Raw genomic sequence first — 16,284 nt, forward strand, 5'->3', positions numbered from 1 at the left:
GATGCAGTTTTTGCCTTCCGATTAAAAGTTTGGATTTTGAAAAGAATCATGAGCTTCTGTCTTTAAAATTGGAATGAGAGTTTAGATATTAACTATTGTCAATACAATTCACTGCAGCTCCAGAGGAGAGCCAAACGTGAGCATGCCTAGAATTGGATGATATACTAGAAAAACATCACTACAAACAATGGATTGCAAATGGTAAATTGACTAGGATGAGCTTAGAAGCTCTACTGAGTGCTTGTGAGTTGAGAGGAATAGACTATGAAGATAAGTCTTATGTCGAGAAGCCCCTCAATGCTCACACCAGAAACAATACAACCAACTAGGGGGAAAGGCCCAGCACACCTATTGCAAGGAGAACAACGCTTTATTTAAAAAATGGACAAAGACAAAGGACTCTGCTGCCACGGAGCGCTCTGCTGAAATCAACCTGGAAAGGTTATAAAGGTCTGAAGCGTCACAGCTGATGTACCTTATATAGGTTACACAGACACATAGCTGGTTGGTGCAACCCTGTGCATAGGCAGCCTGCTCCATATGGGATGCCAGGTCATTGGTCCCAGCTTCTCCTGTCCATCGTCTTCCACTTGGGGTTCTTCGGTGTGCGTCATCGGGCCCACAGTTCCTAATTGGCAATTAGAAGTGTAAAAACATTGCATTCTCCAGCTGCAGCCTTAGGTGCACCTCCTACTGCAGACATGGGCGCAGAGCATACTTTCGAGGACACTATAACTTACAAACCCCAGCTGGAGTCCAGACGCATCAGGCATGTTCAAAATCTGTCCACCCTTGTTTCCCCCCCACACCCTTCTCGTGGCACCTCACAGCATAAATCACATGACTTAATGGTGGGAGCAGCCTGCCCCAGCTCTCTGATCGATTGGCGCTCTAACAGCTTTATGGTCGGTGGTCTGGCTGGTACCTTGGAATGCTGGGGTCTTGGGGCTGGGGCAACTGGGCACTATAACTTGGAGTTAGGACTCCTTCTCGTGGGATCACTTCTAGCATGGCGCTCTCGGCCACCTTATGGCCATGCAGGATACATACCTTCTGGGATTCGAAGGCTGACAGTATGAGACAATGAAAGGTTTATGAATCTCCTGTGGCTTTGGTGTTTCTCACTGCTGCCCATGTTGCAACCCACTCCCGCATGCACACACTATTTCCACATTCATGGCCGGGGGGCCTACTGCCCTGGCTGCAGCGCAGCATTAGGCCTTGAATTCAATATGATTGAAATATGAGAATTGCAGTCTTTAAACAACCGGTGGCGAGTCCTGATAGTAATTTGGTTAGCTGTAGTCTAGTTGTCTGCAAATTAAGATATCCTGGTATTAAGACTGCCCAATACTTGAAATTAGTATTAGTGAAGAGTTGGATACTAATTTGCGCCAACAGAAGGAAATTGACCAGTATTCAAAGGTGGTGTTACAAATTTATTTCAAGATGATTCAAAAGGCAGACTGTCATGCATTTTCTGAAAGGTCCTCAACACGTGTTTCTCCACATATACAGTGGTTCATCAGGGGGATTATGCAAATTAATCTTAGATTTGTCATGTACTGTTGTTAATTCATGATGGGAGGTTCACCTGCTCAATTATGTAGACACTATTTCATGAAAACTCTTTCGAGTCCTTTGTGAGGTCCACAGTAGTCCTAATTTGTATGAATCAGAAGAGTTTGGAATAAGAAGGTCCCAAAAATGTAGCTTTCGTAGTGTATTTTGGTGCAAATTGATATCCAAATCTTCACTAATACGTGAATTCAATATGGCTGCTAATTTCTAAGATGGTGTTTCACTCTCAGTGGAATCTATACCCAAGCATGCACTAACCTACCCACAACTGCAGTTTCTATGAACCCCACCCTGTTTCCCCCAATCACCTCCCCGGGCCCCGACAACACTCTTCTAGGCCTCTGCCTCATCCAAAACTGCTTGGGGGGCCTGGACCAATTGTCCCTGCTTTCCAACATTCCCCCCTTTCATTAACCTTACATTAACAAACTCTCATGTAAGCCTTTCGCTTTCCCCTTCTATCTTCTCCCTTTCTAACCTTTCAGCTTCCAAATATGACTGTGCCCCCTCCTTGGGCACCGATGCTCTGCACACAGAAGATAAACTTTCTCCTGCTTGAGCATACTGCTCTGGTGTACATGTTATATACACACACCCCCTCCCCTGTTAGGTCGACCCAATGTTCCTCATAGTTCTAGGGGTCTGGTGGGGGAGTAGGGGAGTAGTTGTTGCTCTATTGCAGCCATGCAAAATTTGTTAGGGTCATTTGTTTGTACCTTGCTGTCTTTTGTACCACGAGGTGCCCCTGTACCCCAGTGGAAACCATCATCATTGAAGAGCTAGCCATTGCTTTGGCACAGCATGAAATTCCCAGTTGGCAGGTGCAGAGGATCACCAACCCAAACATTATCACTGGTACCAATATTCTTATGACCCCCCCCCCCCCCAAACACAATGGTGCCCAAGAGATCAGATCGCCAAACCAGTCACTTCTCTGGATGCCAGCCTCTGTTTGCATGTCAGTGCCAAGAGTGTGCAGGGCTCCTATTTGTGCCAGGGACCCATTGTCTGCATCATTTGGAGGAATCTAGGTACAGCAGAAATTGCCACTTTTGCAGCAAACGCCTCCCTCCATCGCAGTAAGTCCAGTGCATGGTGGTTCTACAGGGTCATCAGCCTGATTGCCTGCATTTCAGCCTCAATTGCATTGAGGCCCTGCTCAGTGTCATTTACCAGCTGTGTCACCTCCCAGTGGACAGTCTGGAGCCACTTGGCATTGGCAGCTGCTTGTATTCCAGGCAATAATAATAATGCAAAGCATGTCTGTTCTTTACTATACAGTCTGTATTGATGTGGTGTTTCTTTGAACAATTCTGCAGAATCCTGGGACAGGTAGTTGGATCAATGCTTTCTTTGCGTTTTCTATCTCTTATCCTTTTCGGGCAGGATATGGAATATGGCCCGTTGCAGAGGAACTGTGGTAGGGGCACCTCACGCTGGTGCTGTTGTTGGGTCGGACTGGCCACCCGGCCCCACTATGAGATGCTCTTTAGGGACCACCAGGAAAGCTGAGCGCAATGAGACCATTGAGCATGTGCCCCTCCATAGTGGCAGGAGGTGCATGAATGCCTGCTGGCCACAGACCCAACTGGTGTCCATCACTGTGGGTGTCCCCTTTTTAAGATCTCCGATGCATAATGTCTTGTTGCACTTATTGTTGGCTCCCACAAAGCTGTTTCCCTCATTGTAGAAGCATAGTGATGGGAGGATAGCTCTGTGGCAACCCACAGGTCTTGGAAGCAAGACCACGCCGAGAAAACACAGGTTTGAATCCCAGATCCGTGCTTGAAAACACCAAGCACGTTCTAAATAACCTGCACTTTCACAATTCAATGAAACTAGCGTCTAGATACCTATGGATTATGTGCGCTGCAAATAAATGCAAAATAAATAGTTCATATTTATTTATTGTATTTGGTTATACGCCCACACCCTGGGTACCGCAGTGTAGTTTACAAGAATACTTGCGTACTTAAAGTTACAAGAATGTTACATAAATACTTACATAATGAGAGGTAAAAGGTTACTTAGTTAAATGATAGCTTAATAGTTTCTTGGTTACATGAATAACTAAACATTAGGTAGTTGCAGAATGATTAACACCTAGTTACAGTTTGTACATTAGACAACAAATAAAAGCATGCAAATGTTAATGTATTTACATTCGGACATGATTAGTATTTGTTGAAAAGCCAAGTCTTAAGCAGTTTCTTAAACTGTGGGAAGGAGGGCTCGTTGATGATGTTGGGTGTGAGGGAATTCCATATTCTAGGGGCTGCTACAGGGAAACTGGAGTTGCCTGTTCTGGTGTTATTGAACCGGGGCATGAGCAGGTGTGTGTTGGCATTGGATCTTAGCGTGCTGGTGGTTGTTTTGTGTGTAAGGCAGTGGTTGAGATATGTAGGGGCCTGTTCAGCGATACATTTATGTGTGATCGTCTTTTATGTAGTAGTCTCGCCAGTGGGCCTCTATTCTATGATGTGATATGTGGTCACTCTTTTTGATACCTAGCGCTGCTCTCAAGGCCTTATTCTGTAGTAATTGCATTTTATTTCGGTTTTTCTTTGAGGTCCCCAGTAAGAGTATATTACAGTAATCCATCTTGGCCAGAATGAGGGCCCTTGCTACTGTGATGTAGTTTTGGGGAGTGAGGAACGGTCGACTTAATGCGATGAGTTTGGCCATATATGCGGTGGATGGCGCGAGGGCATTCATGTGTTTGCTCATGGTGAGGCTGGAGTCGAGGTAAACCCCTAGGGTTTTCACTTGGTGTGAGATGGTAATAGGGGTACCATATATAACTATGGCTGTGTACTCTGGTGGTAATTTACGGGCACAGGCACCTACTATGAGAATCTCAGTTTTTTCGACATTTAGGCATAGGCTGTTAGTTGCCAATCAATTCTGTATCATAGAGTAGATTTTGTTGATACAGATGGTGTCTTGTTCTATGTTGCCTGTGATGGGGATGAGTATCTGCTTGTCCTCCGCAAAGTTTGTGTGGATACTCCCATGGCATCCAGGGCAGCGATCAGTAGCTTAGTGTAAGCGTTATAGAGTGTGGGGGAAAGGCATGAACCCTGCGGGACGCCCAGTGTTACTGTTATAGGGTCAGCTGCTTCATTTCCGATGGCTACGCTGGATGTGAAATCCGACAAGGAGTTAATCCAGGAGGTTTCTTCCTTGGAAAAGTGGAAATTATTGGCTAAGGTTTGGCATAATTTGCTATGGTCCACTAAGTCAAAGGCTGCAGAGAGGTCAAGTAGCAGCAGGATGCATAGATTTCTTGCGTCTCTGAGGGCGTCCATCTGTTTTTTAAGTCCAATAGGGCTGTCTCAGTACTATGCTCAGGGCGGAAACCTGATTGTTTATCTCCTAACAGATGGTTATTTTCAAGATGGGATTGCACTTGACTATACTTTATTTTATCAATGACTTTGAGGAGAAAAGGAACGGTGGTAATTGGGTGGTAATTGGTGGGGTGTAATGTTTTTTTAAGAAGGGTTGTTGCCCGGGCTTCTATGATGTTAGTGGGTATGGGATTAGCGTTGAACAAGGCATTGATGAAATTAGTGATGGTAGGTGCTAGTCCGGCGGCACAGTCCTTGACTAGTTTTGCAGGGAAGCTGTCCCCTTTACAGTTTGAGGGTTTGAGGGAGGCAATGGTTTTGAGCACTTGGGTAGTGGTCACTGTCGTGAAATTAAATAGCAGTATACTTGCTAAAGTATCTTCGGATTTCATCGAGGTAAGCTCCACTGTGTGTTTAGAAGTTTTCTTTGAAGGGTGATTTTATATTGAAGAATGTTTACTTTAGATGCTAGTGCGTCCTGAACGGTAGTGCACCATGCCTTACTTGCGATGGCGGGGCTGGGAGGTGGAATGGGTGTTTCTAATTCTCTAATGATAGAAAATAGTTCTTTGCTATCAGAGTTAGCATTAGTGATACTTTGTTTGAGGGAGTTGGCTTTACGGGTTATTACTGCGAGTTTGTATGTTTTGGAAATAGCAAGGAGTTCTCGTTTGGCTTCGCTAGTCGGGGTTTTCTGAAAAGGTGTTCTAACGCTCATTTTTTGTACTTTGACTGGTTTCTCCATTGCCTCAATCCAAGTGAATTTCACCTCATGCTCGTTCCAGTAATCTTGGCCCACTTTTGGTTAACTTCTTCCCCAAACCCCACGAGGCCTCCTGCCATGCATCTCATTGTAGTCTCTTGCCATCTGTTTGCTACACATTTTACACCTTCCAGCTATGGTTTTTGCAAACACTGGGTGCTTCTGGGATTGCGGGCCCACTGCAATTCGTCTGGGTCTGTCATCACAAGTTGTATACTCTGTGCCTGGAAAGTGCTTTGCAACCTGCATAATGTTAGATGGACCAGCATAATGTTAGATGGACCAATCATTGTGCCTCCATCAACCGGAGTTTTCGGTGGAATTAATACCTTGGGGGCTCCTGACGTATGTGGTATCAATGAACCGCTCCCATTAACCCTCTTTTCCCCCACCAAACTCATGTCTGCAAACCAACTATTACTCTTTTCTGGGTGGTGCACATCTTCTATCACATCCAAATCTAAGCACCTGTACTCGTTGTACTTTGCTAGTTTCAACTGTCTTTTAAAACATTTCGATGCGATACTGCGTGAAGAATTCAAACCTGCAATATTGTTAAGAAACGCACAAGGAAATAGCAGTGACATAGCCAGGTTAGTAAACCTCACCACTTGCTCCTTGGTAGCATTTGTGGCTTCAGTCTTGTCAACATTTTCATATGCTGAAGAAACATTAGGAAGGGGAAAAAAGACAAAGAAAGAACACCTCCCCAGCTTTAACCGCTACAGGGGTGGCCTAGACAACAGTGAAAGGACTGTTTTATCTAGACTCACTCTGTCTACGGACAACATTTTTTATTTAGATCTGGTGCCCTGATGAGAGCTAGAGTGGTGTTGACATCATTGAGGTAAATGCAGCGCTGGGGCCTCAATACCTCCAACACTCTCTTCGTAAATATCTTCCTTTTTGAGCTCTTTGCTCCTCCGCCTCCAATTCCCTCAGGGTCAGTCGCTTCTCCAAGCAACGAGTTGGTGGTAGGTCTCTTTCTTCAGCTGGGCCCTCCCTCTGGAACAGCCTCCCTGCCTCTCTGAAACTTGAGGAGAACCATCTCCGCTTCTGGAAGAACCTCAAGACCTTTCTGTTTGCTTCTGCTTTCTCTATTCCTCTCTCCTGCTGAACTCCTGGCTGAAACTGAAACTGCACGGGTCACATGGCTACCTTCTGATCTCAGGCCCTGATCCCCTGCCCACCAGTTGCATACCTGCACTGCCCCCCTGGCAAACCTTGCACTTCGGGTCTGTTACTGTATCCCTACAGTCCCCCTAACAGCACTTGGACACTTGATGTCTGCACTTACCCTTGCACTTGCCACCAGCTGGCCGCACTTCTTGTTGTGTTTACTGTTTTGGAATTGTAGGTGTGATCTGCGCCTGATGCAGCGATCTTTGGCATTTTTTAACATAATTGTGTTTCACATTGCTGGCAGTGTGGTGATTGCGTGAAGAGCAATCTCCTTTCTCTGAAGTTGCCCATTTGCTGGGTTTTTGACTTTCTCGCACATGTGAGCATTGGTGCCTTATTGTGTTTTGGCCTCAAAGATGGCCGCACCATTTTCCTCTGTGTAGCTGTCTTGGGCTGGCCTCAGTCTGCTCCTCCCATTGGTTGCACTGGTCTAGAAAGCCCAATCGTAGCAACAGGGAGGCAGGAGCCGGCCCAGTCTAACAAGGCCCACAACAAAGGCCCCTGTCCGCTACCAGAACATTACTGGGCTCTATTTTGCACCCCAACACCTGAACTTCCACGATGCTGCTACCTCACTCTTCAAAATAATCCGGACTGTTATGACTTTACACCACCTTAATTCTTGGTTAGGTCCTTCCTTCTGGACTTACTCACACCCTCTTTTGACTTTCACTGTCCTTTCTGTGCTTGTTCTCCCATGTTTACATTCTGAATTGCATTGTGTTTTTTAACACGCTTTTCTAGCATCTGAATCCAATTGTAAATTTCAAAGCTTGTTGTGTTTCACGTTTTGGTGAAAAGTTCAAATCTTGCTGTGTTTTTTGCTAACTTGCTCTGCACGCTGCTTGTATCTTTGCTTCTCTGTAACCTGCTGGCCCAGTGACTTCACTGTTCTCTTTGTTCCACTCTTACCTGCTTTCCCCTGCCCCCCCACTTCTCCCTCCTTTTTCTTGCTACCACACCCATGGCGCTTTCTGTCTCTCCTATCTTCTCCAACTGCTTCTGCATTGACTATCCTTCCCTTCTCACTAAGTCTGATGGGAAGAAGTTCAACCCTGCCGTCAACACTGGTCCCCCTATCCCTGACACCTATTCCAGCGCTTCCAGCAGACAAACCCTCACTGACATCTCTTTGTCGTTCCTTCGCCAGATCTATGGACTCTTCATATGATCTCTGTGATCTATCCTTTCTCCTCCTCCTCCCATTAATAGTGGCACTGTTGGGAAGTTCTCATGCCTCCCTCGACGCCTCTAAAGTCATCATTAATGTCTACCTTAATGGCACCGTCATGGTCCAAGGCCCTCAAGCCAATCTCCTCCTCTTTGATAGTCCCTTCCCTCGCCTCATCAACTTCCTTTCATCTCCTGTTGTCCCCTCTGCCCCCCTTGGCTACCTTGCCCTCTCTTCCATCCTCTTCTGCCCCACCTCTGGCTCCTTCACCTCTGCAGGGCTTACCTCTGATGTGGACCCCTCCCCAGAAGGCCTTTAAGGCTGGCAGCCTTCTTCATCTTGCCACTCTCAACTATCGCTCTGCTGTCAAACGCTCCTCCGACATCTGCCACCTCTTGGAATAACTTGACCTTGATGTCCTTGTTAGACAGAATTATATGCAGTACCCTTTGGGAACACTACACACAATGAAGACTACAAGTGACAGTACAATTTCACCTTTGGTACAAGCCTGTACTACACAGTTATAGTGGTAGCAGTAGCGGAGCAGCCAGACTTATCTTATCTCAAGAGTAAGTGAGAAGTACAAATAGTTACACAAAGGACAGCAATTACTATGATTCAGGCAAACACTGATTTAAGGTTTCTAAGTAAAAGAATATATATTTATTTACTCAACAGTTGGATAACATTTCACTATTCTAAGCAAGGTCAAAATCACAATCATAAATACACCTTAAATTCCAGACAAGTTAAGCTCACAAAATGAAGTGGGAGCAAAATGACACTCCAGCAATTTAAAAGGGAGGGAAAGACAAAGTTATCAGCAATTAGGCAAAACCAACAGGTAAGTATTCTGATCAGTTGAACAAGAGAGACTACAGTGAGGAGATCAGCTAGAAAAGGCTTAGGGCCAAAGTCAATAGGTCAAAAATCTTTTGCTCAAGATCACAAAGTTCAGGGTAGTTTGTAGTAAAGTTCGTGGCACAGATTCCGGACGAGGTTGGTTGGTAGAAAAGTTAGTTCAAAGAGAAGAGACGGACAAGCCCTCGGATGGGGCTGTAGCTGAGGCAGACGTTCCTGGTAGTTCCTGCAGGCTCACGGTTCCTGAAGCGACTGTCAGACTGATCAGAAGTAGGAAGACTGGATGGTCCTAAACTACCGAGGGAAGAAACCAGCAGCAGCGCCAATCCACGAGTAAAAGTTGCGCTCCTTAAAACCCAAGAAGGATCCAACCTTCCTGGCTATCCGGCCCAGTGTAGCTCTGTACAGTGATTTCGACCAGGGGAGGGGTCCTGGCTTGTAGTTTGGGCGAACTGGTTGGTCCCACCAGCTCAAGGGAAGAAGTTTCCTGAAGGATCTCCTCTGTCGTTGGATTTGGAGATTCGGACCTGCAGCAGGGTTTCACCGGGTGGTTCAGTCGTTCTAGGGGTCCTCTTCTTCCAGTTCCTCATTGGTTCTTTCGTTCCAGTGGCGACTCTGCTCTTGCCGTCCCAGAGACCTGCTTTTTATGCACTTTTCCCTATTCATACAGCCTGGCTGTCAATCACAAAGCAGGGTGGCTGGCCTGGCAAGGTCAGTCCCCTTAGCCAATCAGACAAGAGTGGAACTTGGGTTAACAAGGGAACCCATGGCAGGGCTCCGAAGATCCCTCCCTCACATCCTGCCTACCTAGACTATTAGGCGCCTTAAGGAGGGCTTCTGTGCAGAAGCCCGCAAAAAGACTGTGAACAAAGGAGTCATCCCTGGTTTGGCGTGCAGAGAAAAACACGGGAAAGACTTTAACAAAAAGAAATGACGACTAAACCCAGCTGGAACCAAAATAAAACATATATGGTCAAGCGGGTTTTATGTTCGAGGCTAATATAATATCCTAAAACATTACCACGTTATGTCAGATAACCGCAGTAGAAAAGTTAGGGTAGATACCACTGCCACCAGCCAGGTCTTAATATTAAGGGAGCGAAATAAGGCTCCAAGAGGCACAGACAAAAAGGGGTAAGAGTTACCCCTTTCCAATACTCCATGTAAGATGAGGTGTACTGGGTCTGTGGTTTTTAAAGTGACTATATAAAGTTAATGGCAACATTACCTGTTTCTGGGGGACAGTAGTCAGCACCAGAAAAATTGAGTCAGTGGGAAGTCTCAAAGACAACCCTGTGTCAATGCACTGAAGGTGCTGTGTAACACACACAAAAAGTGGTGCACATGGAGTAGGTGAGGCTCCAGTGCCCGAGATCACACAGAAAGTAGAAATACACATAGCAAAACACATGCAAGAGTGGGAAAAAAGGCTCACACTTTTACCAGGTGAAAAAAATAAATCTTAGAAATCCAGAAAAGCTGCTGAGGGACTCAGTAGATAAGGGAAATTAGCCATGCTGGATAATTCTCCCCAACAGTCCTCAGTCTTACCGAGACATAGTTCACGGCCAGCTCTGTCACAAGCTTTGACACACTCCTCCCTGATGGTTACATGATACTCGCTGCACCCAGATCGCCCCGGTCCGGAGGGGGTGTAGCCCTGATCTTTCCCGAGTGGCTCCCTGCCTCTATCATTCCCACGCATGACATATTCCTCTTTTGAATACCTTGTCTGCAGGCTTTCTCTCTCTTCTAGCCACTCTCTCTTACCATGACTACTATCTATCAGCATCCTGGTCAAATCCCCTAATTTCTCTCAGAGAGGGCAAACCTCTCCTACTCCCTCCTGGCCTCGACCACTCCGCTCCTCCTTCTTGGTGACCTCAATATCCATCTAGATTCTCCTTGTTCCTCCTCTGCACTCTTCCGTGACCTCTGTGATTCCCTCTCCCTTTCTATCTTCCCCTTGGGCCCAACTCTTTCTTCAGGGCACACACTTGATGTCTTGATCTCCTCTGACCACTCCTCTCTCCTGGAGCAATCACTCCCTCCTCTCCTCTCATTTCTCCCTCTCTGCCTCCCAGGACAAGCCTAACCCAACACTGCCACCTACCTTCACGGACATCCGGTCCATGAAGCGTGTGTCAGTTGAGGCCTTTGCCGCCACCTTCTCGCCCCCTCCCCGCCCACCTCTGACTGACTTTCATCCTGACACAGCCCTGTCTATGCTCTACTCTTATGCTTCTGATACTCTTGATGCTCTTGCCCCTGTCATGATGATCCATTTGAAGCCCAAAGCCAAGTTCAACTCTTGGTGTGAGTCTGACCTAGCTACACTTAAACGCAAGTGTAAGGTGGCTGAGAGGAAATGGAGGGCTTTGGTCATCCTCTGACAAACTGGCCTGTCGCCTGCTCCAAAAGCAATACCGACTCTCTCTCCACACTAAGAAGAGAACCCACATCCAAGCCGGTGTCTCTGCGGCATCTAACAACTCGGCCAATCTCTTTAAAATCTGCAAGGAGCTAGCCAACCCTGCTGCAGTGTCTACCTCTCCTGTTGCCTCCCAGGTCTTTTGCACGGCCCCTGCCTCTCACTTCATCTCAAAAACCCAGAATATCCTGTCCACCCTCTCATCACCTCTCCCGCCTCTCCCCTCTCCTTCTGTGAACTCTGGCCCTCCTACATCCACCCCCCCGCCCCACCCTCTTTCTCATCCCTTTCTCTTTGCTCCCCTGACAAGGTCGCAAGACAAGTCCGATCTATAAAAGTCATCAAAACAGGTTCCTCCCTGGCTGATTTCTGCAACCTCACCTTTGCCTCAGGAGTCTTCCCCTACCCTATAGTGCACTCTGTTGTGGACCCTCTTCTCAAACCCACAGCTGACCTTATTGCATGGCTAACTATCACCCAATCTCCATCACTCCTTTTCTGGGCAAACTCCTGGAAAAGCTGGCCATCTCACAGCTTAAACTTCACTCTGATTCAGCTGGTTGTCAACCATCAGTCTGGATTTAGAGCTGCCAGAAGCATGGAAACTGTTCTCCTGAACATCAGTGAAGATCTTCTCTCCAGTCTTGACTCTAACATCCCCTCTGTCCTCATCCTATTCGATCTCTCTTCTGCCTTCGACATTGTCAATCATACCATCTGCTCAACCATCTCCCTTACAACCTGGGTATCGCCGATCAGGCTCTGGCCTGGCTGACTTCTTTCCTCACGGATTGACTCTCCCAGGTCCAACTTGGGTCCTTCCTTTCATCTATCTCCCTTTCTCCCTGCAGTGTTCTCCAGGTGTCTAACATCTCATCCTGGCTTTTCAACCACTACCTGGCAACTCTCGCCCGCCGCATTGACATTTTCTGCTCCAATTTTCAGTGCTATGCGGATGACACTCTAACACTTCCCTCCTCCACCTCTTCTCCTTATTTCATCTCTTTTTTAAAAAACGTTATTTATTTAACATGCCTGACAGTACAACAGGAAGTAACAGGCAGTATATAAAACATCGACATCAACCACAGGGGCGCATAATCCAGCAAAGTTACCATGCAGGGCCATTGCAGAGAAGCTTATAAACTCTACAGTATGAAGGTAGGTATCAGGTCAGCTACATAGATATATTAGTCGGGGGTAAGCCAGGAGGCAATGGGTCGTTGCTACATTACCCATCCTCAGCTGACAAGGAATATATATATATAGGAGGGAAAGGGGGTCCAGATGTTCCTGTGTCTACTAGTTACTGGTTGCATGGCAGACCAATGCTCCTCCACATCCGAGGTCCAGGTGACAGCGCTTAGCCATTGGTCGAGGGTGGGAGCACCAGGGCGCAACCAGAGTAGTAGCACACAGCGAACAGCGAGTAGCATACAGAGACCGGTCACCCTCTTGAGGTCATGGCCGGCGCGGGGGAACTTGTTGAATAGACATGTCATGGGGGACGGTGTAATGGTACAATCAGTTACTGAGATACAGCTTCACAGACCCCTTCCCAGAAAGAGTTAAATTTTGGATAGGACCAGAGCATGTGTATGTAATCTGCATTGTCTGACCTGCATCGTGGGCACTCTGAGGGCCGATCTCGGGACATACGGTGTAGCCTAGCCGGGGTATGGTGGTATCTGTGAAGTATTTTAAACTAAATCAGTTTAAATCTAGAATTAAGGGCGATCACCTGAGTGCGAGCACACATAAATGCCAATGTTTGGTCGGTTATCTCGACGCCCAGCTCACGGCTCAAAGCCCCTCGAAGCTTATCCCATGGAAGTCCTGTCCTCCGTTGCAGAAGACTATATAGCCTGGAGACCCTCCTTGGGTTGCATTGCCCGACATAATCTCAGAGAGTATCGAAACATCCAGGGCGGGGGGGATCGAGGGGAAGTTATGCCATTTAACCTTGAGAGCTCGGTGCAGACCGGCATATTGTAACCATCTGGAGGGACGCCCATTTAGGGGCTCCGGAAGATCTTGCAATTCCGTGAAGGAGCCCATGGTGAAAATATCTTCTCCAGCATTGGATCTTTCATGGATTCACATGCTTAGAATATTCCCCGTCGTCAGACTGGGACCCCTCTGTACACATATATAGCCTTTTCCAAAGGAAAACTTTCGCCACTTTTGTGTCCTATCTACGTCCTTCTAGGACCCGCCTACGCATGCTCCGCAGGCCGTGCTAGTATAAGAGGCCCGCCCCCGCGGCTCCCCTTCAGATTTCAACCGTCTCCAAAGTAGTGGTATCTCCTCGTGTTGTCCTACTGTTTTGTACTAGGTTGCGTCATTGGATTTCGAGTAATAATGTCCTCTGTGTCAGGAAAAGCGCTGTTCCGTCCATGCGCGACATGCGGCTTAAAAAAGGTTTACGAGGGACACGGACATATGGACTGCATATATTGCCTCCACCCTCACCATTCGGCGGATACCTGCGACATATGCAAGGGTTTTTCTCAAAAAACCCTCAAAGACCGGAACCGACGCCTGGTGGCATGGCTGAATGATGGAGCGGGGGCATACCCCCCCTCGGAGGTGGGCTCCACACAGTCGGCGAAAACATCACGCCGCGCGGCCTCGTCGGAACCACCGGCGAAGAAATCTAGACCGTCGGAAAAAGAGTCGTCTGGAAGTCACTCCACTAGAGACTCCTCGGCAAAGAAATAATCCTCATTAAAAAAGCATGCGAAGGAAAGAAAATCCTCCTCTGGCGATCATCACAGATCGACCACGAGTCGAGTAAAAGCGGGCACAGTGTGGAGAAGGCGGGACCGCCAAAACCACCTGCGAAGTCTTCGTCGTCGACGGCGGTCCAGTCATCGGCCGCCTCCCTGCCACTTGCACAGGGGGCATCCACCGTCCCGTCGACAATGGCGTCGACGAGGGCCTCGTCGACGGGGGTCCTACAGGAGGCCTGGAGGCCTGAAGTCTTTGACCCGACCCCCCCGGAGCCTTTGCTACAAGAACAAGCTATGTTGCTGTCCTCGGAGGACGAGAACAAGAGAGTTGCTGGCCCAACAGACCTAGGGCTACGAGCGGCTGACAAGTCGTTGACGAGGGCATCCGTTACACCGGTATCTGCCCCTCTCCTCAATCCTCAATCGGTTTTTTCGTTGGATATTCTGTCCACGCTTCAGTCCTTGTTGCGGTCGTTGGACCAGCGACTACCCCAGGCAAGCCTGCCACAGTCACCCGTCGACGAGCCGGGCCCGTCCCGTCAACCGACGCACCCACGCACGCCAATCTCAACACTGGCACAGGAGGAAGGTGAGCTGCCAGATTCGGAGTCTGACAGGGGAGCCATGTCGGATATCTCATTATCCCCCTCCAGGGATCCTACCTGGGAGTCAGAGGCGGAGTTGGAAAACCCCAGAAGCCCAGCACACCCGTCCCCTCCGGACGACATTGCGTCATTCCATTCTATGATGGAGAAGGCATGCAAAGAATTTGGTCTGTCCCAGGAAGAACAGAAAAAGGACTGTTTTTTGTTCGACCACATGGGCAAGAGAAGGAGGTCACTGTTCTCGATACCAATACTAGACCATGTATGGAAAGAGGGGTTGCAGACAATGAGACACCCATTCTCAGAACCAGCAGTGAAAGGACGCCTAGAAAAAAAGTTTAAGGCTCCAGAGTCTACCCCCAAGTGTTTATCCTCCCAACCAACACCGGACTCGGTGGTGTCGGCGGCAGCAGCGAGGAAGGCAAAGGCACAGCACAAGTGCACGACGACTCCTGAGAACGAAGCGAGATGCCAAGATGCCTTTGGCAAGAAAGTGCTCTCCGTGGGAGCGACCACAGTAAAGGCCGCAAACTCTCTGGCAATTGTGGCCAGATACGATAGGGAGATGTGGCACAGACTAGCTCCGCTGCTTGATCATCTTCCAGAAGAACAGAGGAAGGCGGCTATGCTACTGGTCCGAGAGGGTGAGGAAGCCTCAAATCACGCAATAAACATTGCGGTGGATCTCGTTGAGTCAGGCTTCAAGCAAGTCAACAATGGGGTGGTATTGCGTCGACAGTCATGGCTTAAGTGTACCTACTTCAGGCCAGAAGTGCAATACAAGGTCTTAGATATGCCCTTTGAGGGAGACCTTCTTTTCGGTGAGAAGGTGGACGAGGCCCTAAAAGGAATGAAAGAAGATTCGGACACGGCACGTTCATTGGTGCCCTCCAGAGTGGCAGAAGTTACAAGTCTTTTCGTCCCTTTAGAGGGGCTTCAGGTAATTCAAGATTCTCTTCTGGAGACAGATCCTTTGCCAGATCGGCTTACCCCTCCCAGGGATACCGACGTGCCTCACAATCGGCTAACCGTCGACGAAACTTCCAGTCTTCCAGAAAATGACCATCATACCCATCGTCGTTGAGAGACAAGCAAAATAAAGATCAGCAGTGACATACCACAAACCGTTCTGGGGGGAAGAGTTTCAGCATATGTCGACGAATGGGAAAGGATAACGACGGACCAATGGGTGTTAGACACTATAAGAAACGGACACTCTCTGCAATTCAAACACAACCCTCTGCAAATTCCACCTGCGTTCACCGCTCAGTCCCATATGAAGGTACTGCAACAAGAGGTTACATTCATGTTAGCGAAGGGCGTGATAGAATTAGTTCCAACATCACAGAGAGGTCAAGGAGTCTACTCAAGATACTTTGTCGTAAAAAAGCTGAACGGCAAATGGCGTCCCATTCTAGACTTACGTGATCTCAACAAGTCCTTAAAGAGCCTGAAATTCAAGATGCTCACTCTGCAGGAAGTGATCCGCGCAGTTCAAAAGGGAGATTTCCTGGCGTCCCTGGATTTACAGGACGCGTATTTCCATATTCCAATGTGTCGGAAACACAGGAAATTCCTACGTTTTGTAATAGGGCGAACTCACTA

The sequence above is a fragment of the Ambystoma mexicanum genome, chromosome 14, assembly GCF_040938575.1.
Source record: "Ambystoma mexicanum isolate Mex_15411 chromosome 14, UKY_AmexF1_1, whole genome shotgun sequence".
NCBI lineage: Eukaryota > Metazoa > Chordata > Amphibia > Caudata > Ambystomatidae > Ambystoma > Ambystoma mexicanum.